Source organism: Anolis carolinensis, chromosome 3 (genome assembly GCF_035594765.1).
Source record: "Anolis carolinensis isolate JA03-04 chromosome 3, rAnoCar3.1.pri, whole genome shotgun sequence".
Lineage (NCBI taxonomy): Eukaryota > Metazoa > Chordata > Lepidosauria > Squamata > Dactyloidae > Anolis > Anolis carolinensis.
This window is the reverse complement of record NC_085843.1, coordinates 218,844,324-218,861,559: the sequence shown is the minus strand read 5'-3', so window position 1 is coordinate 218,861,559 and position 17,236 is coordinate 218,844,324. Positions and strand designations below refer to the sequence as shown.

At 40.3% G+C, this 17,236-nt stretch overlaps 1 long non-coding RNA gene across 1 annotated transcript; it reads left to right on the top strand.

Annotated features, from left to right (window-relative positions):
- The first annotated feature begins 12,159 nt into the window (after positions 1-12,159).
- Positions 12,160-16,384, top strand: LOC134298093 (uncharacterized). The gene is made up of 2 exons (XR_010005066.1): positions 12,160-12,443; positions 16,193-16,384. It is a non-coding gene; the product is annotated as an uncharacterized LOC134298093 (long non-coding RNA).
- Positions 16,385-17,236: the final 852 nt, after the last annotated feature.

Below are 17,236 nucleotides of genomic sequence, written 5' to 3'. Positions count from 1 at the left end.
TGATTGAGTTATAGTAATATATGCTACCAATTTTAAGTAATGAAACATAGGTGTTTCTATTCCTCCATTTGGTTTAATGCTGCTAAGAGATGTGTGTGTGTGTGTTATTCATACAAAATTTTATAATGAATTCTGCATGTCTCTGAATAGTAGTTTATTGTCAGTGATGGAATAAATTCTTGGCTGATTATCCTGTATCCAGGCAACTTAAAATAAATGCTAATTTTATTTCTCATCCGCCAGTGCAAGAAAGACAAGCCAGGTTCCAAATATGTCATATCTCAAAGGTATGGCCCATTAACTTGATAGAGGATATTAAGACAAATACACATTCAAAGTGCAATCTCAATAAGACCTCTCTGTTTAAATGGATTGAACCCCAGGATCCTCGCCTATGACTTTCAGCTCATGAAGTTTACTTCAGATAATTGTTTTAATTTCCAGTGTGTCTGAAACTGTGTGGCTGATTTATTGTTTAAATCTATGAATGTTACAAACATGTATTAAACAAAAAAAATATTACAATCAGCAGAGATATTGAGATAAACAACTTCAATACATCTAAGATTTAGAAATCATCAGAAAAGCAAAAGTATCTTGATTTACTTCTTAAGACTGATGTGATGAAAACTTTGATCAGGAACATTAAGAATCTACACATTACTTTCTCACTCTCATGCTTTGCATACCTTAAATACTTTAGGCATTACAATAATGATTACTAAATGTAGTCCATATCTCTTTTAAAAGCTGTTGGGGTACAACTAAATGAAGTTGTTTGCGTTACAAACTTGGAATTGGGCGGGGATCACATATGGCATCTCAAGGTTCTCATAGGAAAGTCAAGAAAAAAATAGAGCAAGACTAACTTAAAACAATTAAAAGTTAAACAATAGTTTGTTGTTATGTGCTTTCAAGTCATTCCTGACTTATAGGGCTCAAGGGTGACTATATATAGGTAAAGGTAAAGGTTTTCCCCTGACGTTAAGTCCAGTCATGTCTGACTCTAGGGGTTGGTCTCATCTCCATTTCTAAGCCGAAGAGCCAGCGTTGTCCATAGACACCTCAAAGGTCATGTGGCCGGCATGACTGCATGAAGCGCTGTTACCTTCCTGCCAGAGCGGTACCTATTAATCTACTCACATTTGCATGTTTTAGAACTGCTAGGTTGGCAGGAGCTGGAGCTAACAGCGGGTGTTCAAGCCACTCCTGGGATTTTAACCTGGCACCTTTCGGTCTGCAAGTTCAGCAGCTCAGCGCTTTAACGCACTTCGCCACGGCGGATCCACAACGATATATAATGAGGTTTTATTGGCAAGATTTTTCAATAAACAAGGCAGGGAAGTTTGGCATTAACTTCTTTTGAGACTGGAAGTATGTGATTTGGCCAAGGACATCATGGAGTTGCAATGGCTGCACAAGGATTTGAGTAATAATTTAATTTTTTTAATACTAATAAATTATATACTAATAAACTTTTTAATACTAATAAACTTTTTTAATACTAATAAACTACAGCCACAACGGCTCCTTAAATAACATTAAACAACAAATACAAAATACAAAGTGCATTGCAACAAAGGTTCTGGCCACAACACTGTTAGGTGAGTCACTTGCAGATGTAACCATATTATCAGGTTGCCTAGCTCAACAAAGTGAGTGCCAGCTTGCCACTAATGTTGTTTTCAAGCTTAAATTAATTAGATCACTCTTTACTTTTCACAGGGATTATCAGTGTTATGGTTCATGAAATCTTGTTCTCCAACTCTGTGAAGAATTCAAATGATATACCTGTATGGTCAATTTAGCACCAATAAGACCAAGTTACATAGCCAGAAACTGTGGTCTAACTAGTGGTTCTCAACCCGGGGTCCCCAGATGTTTTTGGCCTACAACTCCCAAAAATCCTAGCCAGTTTAGCAACTGTTAGGATTTCTGGGAGTTGAAGGCCAAAAACATTTGGGGACCCCAGGCTGAGAACCACTGGTCTAAGCTTTTTGGCATTTGATTGTTTCCCCTTCCCCTCTGGGATCAATGGAAAATTGTACTTCTTACCCAAAATGTGCAATTTCAGTCTAACAATTGTTTCCTGGTTGTCGGAAGTAAGGCATACATTTTCCAAGGCATGTTTTGTTTACACTCCCACAATGCTTACTTCATTGGGGATCTCATGTTATCACACATAAGGAAGGCAATGGGAAAGTCGTGGGTCTGCAACTGATGCCAACATGTAAAAGAGGCAGGTGAAACTATAATTGTCATGCCAACGATGGCATTATCCCTTCTTCATGATAAAATGGTTAAATACTACTAATTCAAAGAATGTTTCATCCTATGTGTTCTTATAATGCCTGTCTTGGGACATTTATATAGATTAATAAACTCAATTAGTATACACAAAAGAGCTAAAACATTTTAATAGAATGGAACTTGAAGTGTCAATAATACATGTGGCCCTTTGGTGAAAACTCTGCCTTATTCCAAAGATAACTAATATACCACTTGATTTTCCTCTAAATAGCACGTACTTCAAATAGCTTCAAAAACATGCAATAAATACAAGGAAGCATTTCAGTTAAGGAAATCTATATTGGAAAGGGGCTGTCTGGAAAATTATTTTAGAAGAAACCACAGATTTTGCTAGATCATCTAATACAGTGATTCCCAAATTGGGCGCTACTGCCCCCTGGTGGGCACTGCAGCGATCCAGCAGGGCAGTGATGGCTACAAGTGCATTTGGGGGCGGGGCCAGGGGAGGGGCGGGGCCTCTTTCCAAGTGCCGGAGACAAGGCTGAGCCCCTGAGGTGCCTGTTAGGACACAGGGGGCAGAGCTAGAGGAGTGGGCGTGGTTTCTTCCCAAGAGCCTGAGACAGGGCTGAGAATCTATACCTCTCCTGTGGCACTTGTTTGGATACAGAGGGCAGAGCTAGGAAAGGGGGCGGGGCCTCCTTCCAAGAGCCCAAGACAGGGCTGAGCCTGTATACCTCTCCTGAGAGGCCTTTTAGGACTAAAGGACAGGACTAGGGGTGGGGACTCTTCCCAAGAGCGCGAGACAGGGCTGAGCCTCTGTATACCTCCCCTGAGGCACTTGTTAGAACACGGGGGCAGGGTATAGAGGTTCAGCCCCATCGGGCACTTGGGAAGAGGCCCTGCCCCCTCCTCTAGCCCCGCCCCCTGTGTTCTGGCAGATGCTGCAGGACAGGGATAGAAGCTCATCCCTGCCTCAGAGCTCGTAACTCCACCCATCCCAGTCTTGGCTGCCCATTTGTGGCCCCACCCACCTCCTCCTCCCAGGCCTGCATCTTGGACTAGGGGAGAGGCTCAGTCCCACTCTCTTGAGCAGGAGCCACACCCACCCCTCTAAGCCACGCCCCCTTTCTGAGGGGGCACTGAGTAATTTTTTTCTAGAAAGGGGGTGGTCGGGCAAATAAGTTTGAGGACCACTGATCTAGTAGCAAGTTGCAGAAATTATTGTTCTAAGGAAGGAGTTGCAAAATGTAGCCTGTGGGTCAAACACAGCTCTTGGGTCCCCGAAACCTCCAAAATCCCTAAAAATCCCAGATCCCTCATTTTTAAAGGGTGATTTTCATCTCAATTCTGCCCCCAACAGCTCAAAACCACTGCAAAAATAGCTGTTTTCCTTCTCCTGATGAACTTCTCACTTTTTTAAAAAAACCCTCCCCTATATGTCAAATTGCTCTGATCACAAGTGATGTTGCTCATTTTCTGTTCCTTATATCCTGAGCAATGTGGGAAACATGGTTATGAGGAAGCAAAGCCATGATATTTTGAATTGTTATGGATTGGGTTTTTTAGGGTGAAATAATGCATAGAAAATCTTTATATGGTTTTGGAGGTGGGGTTTAGGGCATGCTGCCAGAGTTCAGCCTTCTCTTCTCTGGCTAAACATGCCAGTTCTTTAAGCGGTTCCTCATAGGACATGGTCTCCAGACCTTTGATCATTTTAGTCTCCCTTCCCTGGACACCTTCCAGCTTGTCAATATCCAGAGGCAGCCCTAGGTAATTTCGCCTTGTAGGCAAACTTAGTGGCCGTGCCCCCCAAAATTGTGCCCCCCCAAGGCTTCGTACATACCTTCATCGGCAGTGGCAGCGGCGGGGACCATCAGCTCCCTCCTCGCTGAACGCAGAAGGCCTCAACTGAGACCTCGCGAAAAGAGCTAGTCCTCAGTTGAGGCCTTTCACATTCGGTGAGGAAGGAGCCGCGGGGACAATGCGCCACAAGCAGGCGCTTACATTGGCCTCTATGTTGGGCCAGCTCTGTCAATATCTCTTTTGATCTTTGGATACATTATTCCAGGTGAAGTCTAACGAAAGCAGAATACAAAGGCAAAATTGTCAGCATGTAATGATTCAGCGGAGCCAGGGGTCAGGGTGCGTGCTGGGTGGGTTTCTCCAAACACCATCGATCATCTTCTGCAGATCAGCACCCTGATGAATTGGTGAATCGGCTGTCTCACCAATTCCTCTCCAATGTTAGACTCTAAGACAGGGGTCCCCAAACTTTTTAAGCAGAGGGCCGGTCCACAATCCTTCAGACTGTTGAGGGGCTGAATTATCATTTGAAAAAAAATACAAACGAATTCCTACGCATACTGCACATGTCTTATTTGTAGTGCAACAACAACAACGAAAGAATACAATATGTAAAAATGAAAACAATTTTAACCAACATAAACCTATTAGGATTTCAATGAAAAGTGTGGGCCTGCTACTGGCCAATGAGATAGTCAAGTTAATTAGGATTGTTGTTGTTGTTGTTGTGTGCCTTCAAGTCATGTCAAACTTTGGCAGCCCAAAATCCCATTGGCCTTTTTATGCAGCCCAAAATCCCATTGGCCTTTTTAGCTGCTGTATCACACTGTTGGATCATGTTCAACTTGTTGTCCACAAGGACTCCAAGATCTTTAAAGTGCTTTTTAAAGACAACACCTTGCAGTGGTCCAATCAAGATGTAATTCAGGCATGTACGGCCAGATATGGCATCTCAAGGTACAGGGGCAGCTGGCACAAAAGTTTTAATTGTGCAAAAGCACTCCTGGCCACTGCTGACACCCGAGGCTCCAGGGTCAGAGATAAATCCAGGAAAAACCCCAAGCTGTGAACCTGTGTTTCCAGGGTGAGTGTAACATCATCCAGCACAGGTTGTATCCCTATACCCTGGTTTGCCTCATAGGGCTTGTTCTCCAGACCCTTGATCATTCTAGTTGCCCTCCTTTGGACACTTTCCAGCTTGTCAACAACTCCCTTCAATTGTGCTGTCAAAACTTGGACACAGTATTCCAGGTGTGGTCTGACCTGCTGCTCCTGTTCCTGAAGAAGTTACAGAACTGGGTGAGCTGGGGATAGCTTTTTGGGAATTTTTAAAGGAGATTTTATTTCTAAAAAGAAAAGAAATTCCTAAAAATCAGGGAATGAGCCAAAAACTATGAAACTTGGTGGGCTAACAATGGTAGATGTGTCCTCCAAGTGTGGTCATTTTCATCCCAATAGCCATTTAATAATAATAATAATAATAATAATAATAATAATAATACTTGATTTATACCCCGCCACCATCTCCCCGTGGGGACTCAAGGCGGCTTACATGGGGCAGAGGCTCAAACAACATAGGACAAACTTTAGGCAACATAATACAAATCACACCATAAAAAGATAAAACAGTAATACAATATATCAATGACAACAAAAATACAGGATAAAAAAATTGCATTTAAAACACATAAATGGTAAAATCGTAATAAATACAGGATAGATTATTAAAAACCCTCTGGGGCTGATTAATTAATGACTGTATTTCCAAAGGTCTGCCGAAACATCCAAGTCTTCAGTAGTTTCCTGAAGGAAGGTAGAGAGGGAGCCAACCTAATCTCCCTGGGGAGGGAGTTCCAGAGCCGAGAAGGCCCTCTCTTTCATCCCCATCAAATGCAGTTATGAGGAGGGTGGAAATGAGAGAAGGGCCTCCCCGGAAGATCTCAGCGATCGGGTGGGTTCATAGGGGACGATGCGGTCACGAAGATAGGCAGGTCCCGAACCGTTTAGAGCTTTATAGGTAATAACCTGCACCTTGAATTGGGCCCGGAATATAATCAGCATAGAGATGGCACCGAACTCCAAAACCCCGGATGACCTCGCCCAGCGGTTTCATGTAGATGTTAAAAAGCATGGGGGAAAGAATAGAACCTTGCGGGACCCCACAGGGCAAAGGCCAGGGGTCCGAACAGGTGTCCCCCAGCTTCACCATCTGGGATTGGCCCTCCAGGAAGGAGTGGAGCGACTGTAGTACAGTGCCCTCAAGGCCCATTCCCGAGAGCCACCCCAGAAGGATACCATGGTCGATGGTATCAAAAGCCGCTGAGATGTCCAGGAGAACCAACCGGGACACACTCCCTCTGTCGAGCTCTCCACGGAGGTCATCCACTAAGGCGACCGAAGCCGTCTCAGTGCCATGACCAGGCCTGAAGCCAGACTGGAATGGGGCAAGATAATCGGTGTCATCCAAGAATCCCTGGAGTTGAGAGGCCACCATTTGCTCCAGAACCTTGCCTAAAAATGGGAGGTGTGAAATTGATCGGTAGTTAGATAGAATTGAGGAATCAAGGGATGCCTTTTTTTAGAATTGGTCTAATAGTTACCTGTTTCAGGCTAGATGGAAATTGCCCTTGTTCCAATGAGGCATTGATAATCCTCAAAAACCAATCGACCAAACCGCCCTTGGCAAGCTTTATAAGCCAAGTAGGATAAGGGTCTAGAGCGCATGTGGTCTCATCGCTCCAAGGATTTTGTCCACGTCATCAGGCCGAACAAGCTGAAACGAATCCATCAAAGTTGACTCAACAGATGCACTAGGTACCTCAATTGGAGCTGTATCAAAATTGGCATCCAAGTCGGAGCGCAATCGAGCGACTTTATCTGCAAAATGATGTGCAAACTCGCTGCATCGAGCGACCGAGTTGTCAAGGGGTTCCTCCCCCTCATGAGGATGAAGGAGCTCCCGGACAACCTGGAACAACTCTGCTGGTCTATTTGTTGCAGATGCGATGCAGGCAGTTGAGAAAGTTTTTCTGGCTGCCTGCAACACCACGGAGTTGGCCTTAATGGAGGCTCCGAGTCTTCCGCCACTTGCACTCTAGTCCCTGCCTTTCCCGCTTCATCAAAGTCAGCTCCTCGGTGAACCAAGGAGCTGACTTGGCTCTGCGGAGAGGGAGGGGGTGTTCAGGGGCAATCGAGTCAAGAGCCCTGGCCATCTCAGTGTTATAGAGATCGACCAGGGTCTCGACAGGATCATCAGCCAACATGACAGGAAGTTCCCCAAGAGACATCAGGAATCCATCTGGATTCATAAGTCTCCTAGGGCGGACCATCTTAATCGGTCCGCCACCCCTGCAGAGGTTTTGGGTGACAGTAAGTCTAACACTGACCAGATGATGGTCGGTCCATGACAATGGAAGGATGTTTTGATCTTCCACACCAACATCTCCCCCGTTCGTCACAAATACTAGGTCTAAAGTGATAGGAATTGGGGCCCAGGAACCAATAAAATGATAGGAATTGGGGCCCAGGAACCAATGGGCTGGATCTAGCCACATTTTTTTGGCTGCAGACTGAAAAAGGCTATTTGGCTACCTGCCCATTTTCGAAAGGCATGCGAAAACAGATCTGTGGCTCTTCTGAAATTCGGCCAGCAGAAACAGATTAAGTTTCAGCTGAAATGCACAAGCCTAAAGGCTACCTTTAGACAACACCTCCAAGAATCTCTGCTCATCCATGGAAATACAAGTCATATCATCTGATTCTAAGAGGAAGACATGGCAAAACTTCTCCAAATCAAAAACATATTAAAACCCTATGATAGATCTTCATATGTTAAGGTTGACATAGAAGCACCTAACATCAATAACAAAAATATATTTTGAGACATTATTTTTGTTCAATTACTTATTCATGAGTATAAAGAACAAGTGTATAAAGGCTGTGCTATTGTCCAGAGATACTAGTGAGAAACTGTGGAATTCAAAGCAAGTGCCTTCCTACTGACTTCTATATACTACGTCATTTAAGCTGGGTTGATCTGCCAGTTCTTAACTGTGAACTGCAAGGTTTGACAAATCTGAACTCTCAGCTTGGTGATCTGTCACACTTCCTGAATCTATATGGCATGATGTTCAGCTGCAAGAGCTTTTCAGGAATTCTGTAAAGTGCCAGATTGGGAACAACAAATACTGCTGCTCAGGCCTGATTAGACATGGCTCACAATGGCAAATCCGAACAGTGTTGGATGGTCAAATCTATGATCTGTTAAATTTGTATTGCAGTCCTTTCAGATTGAAATTGTGCCATGCTTAAAGTCTATTCAAATGCATTCGGACTGTATATATCTATATTATCTATAAATGGATAAATGTAGAAAATAAAATATTAACTAGCGGAGGAATAGGGCTGCTGTAGAATTTTGTTCAGTGTGCATTTTTAAAGCAAGCCAAACCAATTCAAATTGACTGAACTAATTTGTGGTTTGGAATGCAGCTATCTTCTGAATTGCACACTTCTCCAGATTTTGTGATGTAATTCTTGGCTCCAAAATATCTGCATTATGGCATATTTTAGTCAAATTGTCTGTAAAATGGATATTCAAGAGGAAAATGAGTATACAAATGCATGTTTTAGGGGAAATGTATGTATGTACAAATCATACTTTAGGAGGAAAGGGGTTCACCTTAAGTGCAAAATTCTATTCCTTTTAAAAAATATGCAGACTGTTGCAAAAAGAAGGTGCAAAAGACGTAGAGATGAATACATCCAGGGCTAACATGGGACAGAAACAGACCTGTCCAACCCTACTGATGTAGCTTTCCTGGGATTTGGGTGCAGGGCTCAAAGTGGGGCTCAAAAGATAGAATCAGTTCACAAATGGGTTTTGAAACTATAAGCAATTTTACAGAAAGTTCTCACTTTAAAACGTTTAGGAAGCTCTGTCAGATTGATTTCCATTCCCCCAAACCATTGATAGATAATTAAAAAAAGCTTTTTAGTAGTTCTGAAACTTTCTTTCCTAGTTCTTTAGGAACTTTTGAATCTACATTATCATTTTTAGATGACAGGTGGGGGCTTTTGGGTAACATTTGAATTACAAAACAGGCAGTGAAGTGGGGGAAGAATATACAAGCAAAATGCCAAGTCACTGACAATTTAGAATCACTCCCACTATCTCTCTGTTCATTTCTGATACAGCAAGCACTGCCAAAAGTATGATGAGAGATTCATACAGAAAATGGGCCTTTCTGATGGAACTAAGTGTAGAGAAGGGATAGTTTCAGGAAATCCAGCTCTTTTTTTCTTGAGGTACAAAGTTATAGAAATTGATGACAAAGTACAGAAAACTAAGCTTAAATTAAGCAGGCATCTGTATTTTAAGTGTATTAATAGGAATTCTAATTTCTAAATAATGCTTAAATGATAACAATTCCAGGATTGTGTAAAAAGCAAGCACAGTCATCATGCAAAATGCACAGTACATCATCAGAGGTGTTGTCGTAACCAGTATTTCAATAATACACCTGGAGTTAGCCTTCTGTACTGAAAAACATTACATTGGGAGTGTGCATATGTGTGCAGAAGAGTGTATGTTTATGGGTTCTACATAGCTTAATTTCAGAGGTCCAACATATACTTACATGTTCACAGATATATCCCAAGTTATGTTATTCATGGGAACTACAACTGCCTTGGTTTTGGGGACAAAGGATGTCTGACAAGAAAGTAAGAGGTGAAAGGATAGGACTAGACTGGGCCATGGTATTTCAGAGCAAAACCTGAGACAGTGGAATGATCTCTTTAAATGTTAAAGGAGACTAGCCCTGGTGAAGATGCAAGCATGATATTATAAGGGGTGATTTCATTAAACACTTGGTGATTTCATTAAGCAAACTATTTTAGCACTAGCCACATTTGTACAGAGTATAAGAATCTAAAGACCTCATCAGATGGACTAAAGTCTCTGTTTCTGTGTACTGCAGAAATGGGGCCCCACAGGAGCCCCAGAGGCCATCATGTGTTGTAAGGGCACTTCCAGTGGAACTCCATGGGGTTCCGTTTCCGCAGTACATGGAGATAGAGCCTACCAGTTGTCTTCAGGAATTGGTGTTATCCAACTCCAAGCAGCAGAGAACAGGAGAAAGCAGAGGAAAGGTGTGGTAAACACGTGGGATGGCTGGCCATCCCAGGTGACAAGGAAAGATGGAAAGGAATGGGATTAAAAAATTCCCTCCACTTTCCCCCACCCATCTGATGAGGTCCTAAATGTAAAATCATTCATATCTAACATATAGGGAAATATTTATGCACACATATCTCAAGCCGATGTTCTCATTCTGAGATTCCTCCCCATCACCCTGAAAACTGAAGATGAGGATACAGGCCCTGACACCTTGAGATTTGGGAATTCCAAGTCTTTTAAAGTTATAGTTTCTTACATTCTTGGTGTGTGCATTTATGCTTTCTCTATCAGCATTCTCTGAACATAATGCAGAATTAGAAGTCAAAAAAGTAAGAGAAAATATTTAGTGCTGACTTCAAGAATCCTATTGTGCAATGAAAAAATAAAACCATCTGACACACTTCAAACATTGATCAGAAATAGCTGTCCTGTTTTTCAAAACCCTCTAGTCAAACTCTAACATTTGTGCTCCCAAGTAGTTCTTTCTTATCTCAGTCAGGTTTCAACCTGGCCCAGTTCAGTCCAAGAAATTAACCCCCTTATACTGAGATAGATAGATAGATAGATACACACACACACACACACACACACACACACTAAAGCAGTGGAATAACCATTGGAATGTTGGCATGAATTCTTCACACTGGGGTAGGAAAGGCAGAAAAGCAACAAATAGATGTTTGTTGAAATTTCACTTGGATTCCATCCACACTATAAAATAAATGCAGTTCAATACCACTTTAACTGCCATAGCTCAATTCTATTAAATCATGGGAGCTGTAGTTTAGTGAGGCCTTTAGTCTTTTTTGGCAAAGAATGCTGGTGCCTCACCAAACTACAAATATCATTAATTCTACAATATAGATTTACCCTCAGTCTGCATGTTAATGTAAAGTGAAACCTAGTTATCCATTCAAATATACACTATGCAATAGTGTTATCCCATAAAGAGCAATGCATACAAAAAGTATATATTGGGGAAAAGTGCATCATAAAAACATTAAAATATATTACTATTAAGTAAAGTGTTTGCAAAATGTATGTATCAGATTAAATTTCATACAAAAGTAGAAATGTTTGGTGATATTATAACAAAAACTAATACTTCAGGCCAATTAAACTCAGTACTGGGGAAAACTTTGAAAAATAAAAATTGATATATCCAACCATCCCTTGAAACCAACATGAACCAAAACTACTATTCCTGTGGCATAATAATCTTATATGGAACGCTTTAAATTCCAGTGTTTCAATTTACATACTGCACTGAAAATAATAATCACTGTTATGGTGCATAAGCACATTTGCAAACCACACCAAACAGTTGGCAACATGACCTCCATTTTAAATGGGGAAAGCCCCATTATGTTTAATTCCCTTACAGGTATTTAGTTTTAGTATGGTTGTGTGGAAAGGAAGGGCATTAGAAATTATGGACTTTATCTTATAAGGTAAAACTTCAATAAAATATATTTTAAAAAAGAAAAATAAAGAAATTATGGACTTTATTTTGTACTGAATTTAAGTTTATGACTCATTTATTTATTTTAAGGATTTTTATCCTGCTTTTAAAAAAATGATTTAAGGTGGCAAACAAATGATTCTTTATACCTTAAAGATGCCCTTCTTTAAATCATTGATTCCAACAGGGGAGGACAAGCAATTTAATCAACTTACTCTTTGCGGCAGAAAAATTTTATAGCTTTGGCATTCTTGCAGGGAGGAAAAAGTCTGCCCTTCTTACTCGTATTTATCTGACCTGGTGCAAAGCCATGTCAAGTGGGACAGAGTCATTGAAAACAACTGAGCAACCAGCAAAGCAAGAAGGATTGGCATTTGATAGATCAATGACAGTTGAACCCCCTTCAGCTATCCACTAGTTTGGCCATATAGTCGCCAGTGGCAGAAGGTGGGAACAGGAGGAAGGATTCCCATCAATGGCTGTGTGAGGAGCACATCCCATCAATGGCTATCCTAGCCAAAACACAACATAGTGGGCATGTTCCAGGAGTTCTTCAGAGGTTATGATGTCACAATTGTGCTCCAACTTTCAGAATCTTGCCAGTGCTGAGCCTTCTTGCTTATCTGCTCCCACTCTCCTGCCAGCTACTGAATAGCCAAGTGAGTCTGGGTCGGGAAGATGAAAATGCAGTCTTTAGGTCTATTTGAATATGCAATGGAGAAAAAAAACACAAGAAAAAGGCTTCAGGTAGATTTTGCATGTCAGTTTTCCTATACTTGAAAAGCCAAATGTTGTTTCTCCCCCCTCCCCCCTCCCCCGCCCCACAATTGAAATAGCATTGAGATGTGAATATTTGTCTATGACTTTAGAGACAAGGACCTGATACATCACCCAGTCATAGAAACCCATTGGCTGATCTTGGGCAAATCACACATTTTCAGTCCCAGAAACCCCTGTAATAGACCTGCTTTAGGGCCACAATAAGTCAGAAATGACATGAAAGCATACAAATCCTCTTCATTACTACTGTCTTGCTCCCAGCAATAAAATCAGCACCATGACCACAGCAATTCAACTATGATGTATACCATTGCTGTCAGGCCTGTAGCTAGAGGGGGTGGAGTTAAGGTTTCACCCCCCCCCCCCCAACAAAGCTTCAGGTTAAAATAAAAACCTTGTTTACTCATAAATTGGTTAATCAGTAAATTTTCATGAATAAACCAGTTATTTAAAAAAAAACTGGAAGCATTTCGGGGTGGGGATGGGGGTTTAAAACTGTAAAAACAAGAAATGAAACAACATGATAAAGAGCAGTTAAGACAGTAGCTAATACATTTGAAACAGCCATTTGTACAAAAGTTCAAATCTATTCTCACATAATGCTTCCTTTAAAATTATTATTTTCTTTTTAAAGAACTTAAAGTACATATATCACACACTTAGCCATTTTGAGTGGATAAAGATTCACAACTCGTGAACTGTTGGCGAGGCCCTAATAGAATAGTCAGAATCATGGCTTTTCAGTGTTTTTGTAATAAGAAAATTTGTCATGGCATAGAGACCATCTGCAGGCAGCCTAAATAATATCCTGCTAGCTTTCAAAAGATGGACATTTATCTCAATTGGCACTCAACCATGGAGGATTTGGATTAGTACATTTACTCCTTTCTAAGGCTTGGGTTCCAAATCCAGTTAAACTGGCATGATTAGATTTGATTTATGAACCTTTCATTTTGATCTGCAATGCTCAATTTGAATTTTTATGGCATTTTGTAATTTGTCTTGCACACTTCTCAGTAATACCATAAACACTCTCAGGTTCAAAATAATTTTGCCATGGCAGTTTAGGAAGGGGCAGTTCAGGAAATCAAAATTCCTTGGGCTCAAGGAAATATTTTTATATTCCTTGGCATCTTGGTCAAAGATTGGTCAAAGATTGCAAGAAGGTAGAGTGAATGAATCACATGATATTTTCTGGACCCTCCTGATGATCCTCAGATATCCATTTTCTTGAATAAATAAAGGTAAAGATTTCCCCTGACGTTAAGTCCAGTCATGTCTGACTCTGGGGATTGGTGGTCATCTCCATTTCTAAGCTGAAGAGCCAGCGTTGTCCGTAGACACCTACAAGGTCATGTGGTTGGCATGACTGCATGGAGCGCCGTTACCTTCCTGCCGGAGCGGTACCTATTGATCTACTCACATTTGCATGTTTTCGACTGCTAGGTTGGCAGGAGCTGGGGCTAACAGCGGGCACTCATTCTGCTCCCGGGATTTGAACCTGCGACCTTTTGGTCTGCAAGTTCAGCAGCTCAGCGCTTTAACACACTTTGCCACCAGGGCTAATAAAAATGAGCCATATATACATGTTGGCTGCTTCATTCCAGTCCTATAAATACAGTATCCTTTGCACAGGTGGAAAAGCTGATGAAACTTCACCAGCATATTGTTTTCCTCTATTAATATACTGCATTTAAATCCGAACCCATAATCTAGATTTTGTTTTGCTGGTGTCAAGGTCTGCCAAAGTTTTACATCATTTATTAAAGAAGCATAACCTTTTTGATAATTTTCTTCCACTCCTTCGAACTTGAAACTTGAAATGTGGGTTTAAGAAATCACTATTTCACATATATGGCCCTGAAATATAATTATATGTGTGAGCAAGCATTTTTTTTAATAGAGAAGTTGGCAGAAATGACTGGGCTTTAGACAAATTTTATGCTGTATTGCACTACATTATTAGATAAGCAAATACATAATTAAAAACTATTGTATATGTTAAAGATGAAATTGAGGTTGTGTTCTCTTCTTTATATTTTACTTTTATATACTTTTATAGAATTCTATGCATATTTAAAGGCTCACCCACTTTAACTATGTCATCAGACGGGGTGATTTTAGTGTCCTAGGATGCTTTCACCCTGTCTGGGGGATGGAGACCGATGTTCACAATTGGGGTGAAAGTGCTGCCAGATGCTTCCACCACAACACAGGTGCCAGCAATGGAGCCAGTACAGGCCTCCATGCAAGGGGAATGCTTTCCCCATGTGATGGGGAAAGAGTTGCAGAGAGGGAGGTCTGCTGCTTTCTCTTGCCTTGCAGAAGCCTGGTGAAGTGGGATTCTTCGACTGAGCTTTCTGATGAGGCCCTAAGTGTCATTTGTTTCAAGTTCAAAGGAGTGGAAGAATTTATAAAATATACTCTAAAGAAAGAGGAAAATATGAACAACCACTTTGCCAGCCTACAGAAATGAGTTCAGATTCTTTTCTGTTGCACATGACCTGAACACCATTACCAGACTCTAGAAATTATTAAAAATGTTATGCTTCTTTAATAATTTCAATAACCAAATTATTCCTTTTTTGCATGCTAAAAAGCCACAAATAATGGGAGCAGTTATGTAACATGTTTATTCCAGTACAATATGAACTTTGACATTGACATAATTGTTTTTTAGAGAAGGGGATAATATTAAAACATATTTTAAAAATGGTAGAAACATATATTCCTTGAGTATTGAAAACCAAAGTAAAAAATCCTGGAGTGATGAAAATGTTCATTCAAAGCATACTATGCAAAGTTTACTGATTGTTCTTTTGCAGAGAAAACATAATTTTCTACTCATGCAACATCAAATTCTATATGATTTTTTTCTGCACATGAAATACTGTTTTCTCCACAAAAACGTCACAGGTAAATTTTGTGCAGAATAAGTCTCAAATTGCAAATAGTATTTGAAAATTACACAGCTTTCAAATACTTTCTATAATAACTCATCACTTCTGTCAAGAAAAAAAGCAGTGAAAAATTACATTCCTACAGGGTGGTTAGATTATCTCTGTGTCCATAAGTACTGTCACTGAACCTATGCTAATTCATGAGTGAATATGGAACTAAAACAAATTCATAAATGACTTGTTATTATATAGGAGAGGATTCTTGACTCTTATGGAGAAATAGCTGCTGATAAATTATGTATGCCTAGAGAAAAGCATGGCTTGTGTTCAGCTTTTTTTAAAATAGGGGCATTTGTGCCTTTGGAAAGCCTGCTTTAGAAAAAAAAACCCCATCCTTACAGAGAGTACTGAGCTCTATCAAATAGGGTTCTGAGAATAAAAGGCACTTCATATAGCTTTATATTTGTCCACAAAGGAAATTGCACTGATCTTTGTGAGTGGAAAGACTGACTAGAGATCTATACCAGTTTTTCAAAATATGCATGTATTATCCTAACAACAGAAAAACCATGCATCAAGCTTTTTATCTGCCCTGAACTACAGGCAACAACATAAAGTAGTGTTTGTTACTCATTGGCAGTAATTTAGCCTTTGAGTTTGAAGATAAATATATATTTGAAGATACATGGCACATCTTTTTATTCTGAACTCGCTGCTCTACAGAGCTCAGTGCTCTCTTTCATGTTTTTTAAGGAGACTTTTTTTCCCCAAAGCACAAATGATCCATCAGGTTTTTATTTTCTGATTTCTTCACAGGAAGCAGTAGTTCTCATCTTCCATACTATGGATTTTATCATATGAGGTTGACAAACCAGCATGGTTACCTGTTGTAAAACATTGTGTATCCTGCTGCCAGACCTCAACCTCTCTGTGATTCTCCTGTACCTAGCTACTGATGAGTAAATTCTCTGAAAACGCATCAATAAACTCCCAGTCCGACTCCTATTATATATTTTGGTGAGATGGATTCCTTCCACTTCTATGCCAGCAGTAAAGTGATGCCAGGGGACATGATTCTCTTCCTCTCTCACACACACTATTTTAAGTAACCTATTTTCCATTTATTTTATGTTTTTAGTTTTCAAAGCTGAATTACAAAAACTAAAAATAATTTTAAAAAGAATCAGTGATAGTGTAGGAAGGTAAGATTATGAGAATTTGCAGAAGCATGATCGTGGGACCATGGGAATTTTATTTTTAATTTATTTCTGTTACATTTTCAACTATTTTTATTTAAAAAACATACAACCACTTGTTTATCACTGGGAGTGACTGCTATTTAGGGAGTAAAAGAAATATCTGTAGGGTTGAATTAAAGAAGACTCCCCGCCTCCATTTTATTGTAACTAGTGCATATTTCCTGCTTCTTGGCAGGGGGTTGGACTGGATGGCCCATGAAGTCTCTTCCAACTCTACTATTCTATGATTCTATATCTTGATTAAAATGAACAAATCACTTGAAGGCAGTTTTACCAGCACAATTTGAATAGTGATGAACATTCCATATTATCATGTCAGGATTTTTTGGATCCATTCTTCTCTTCATAATAAGGTTCTGTCTACACCTCCACACAATGCAGTTTGGAATTGCATTATATGGTGAGCGTAGACTTATATAAAGCAATTCAATGCAGTTAAAATGCATTATATGAGTCTCCACTGATCATATAATGGAATTCCAAACTACATTACAAATATATGGCAGTGTAGATAGAGCCTAAACTTTAGTTTTCTTACTATGGGCCCTTCCAGAGAGGAACCAGGAATAAAAAAAAACCCAGTTCATCTCTGAATTTAGGC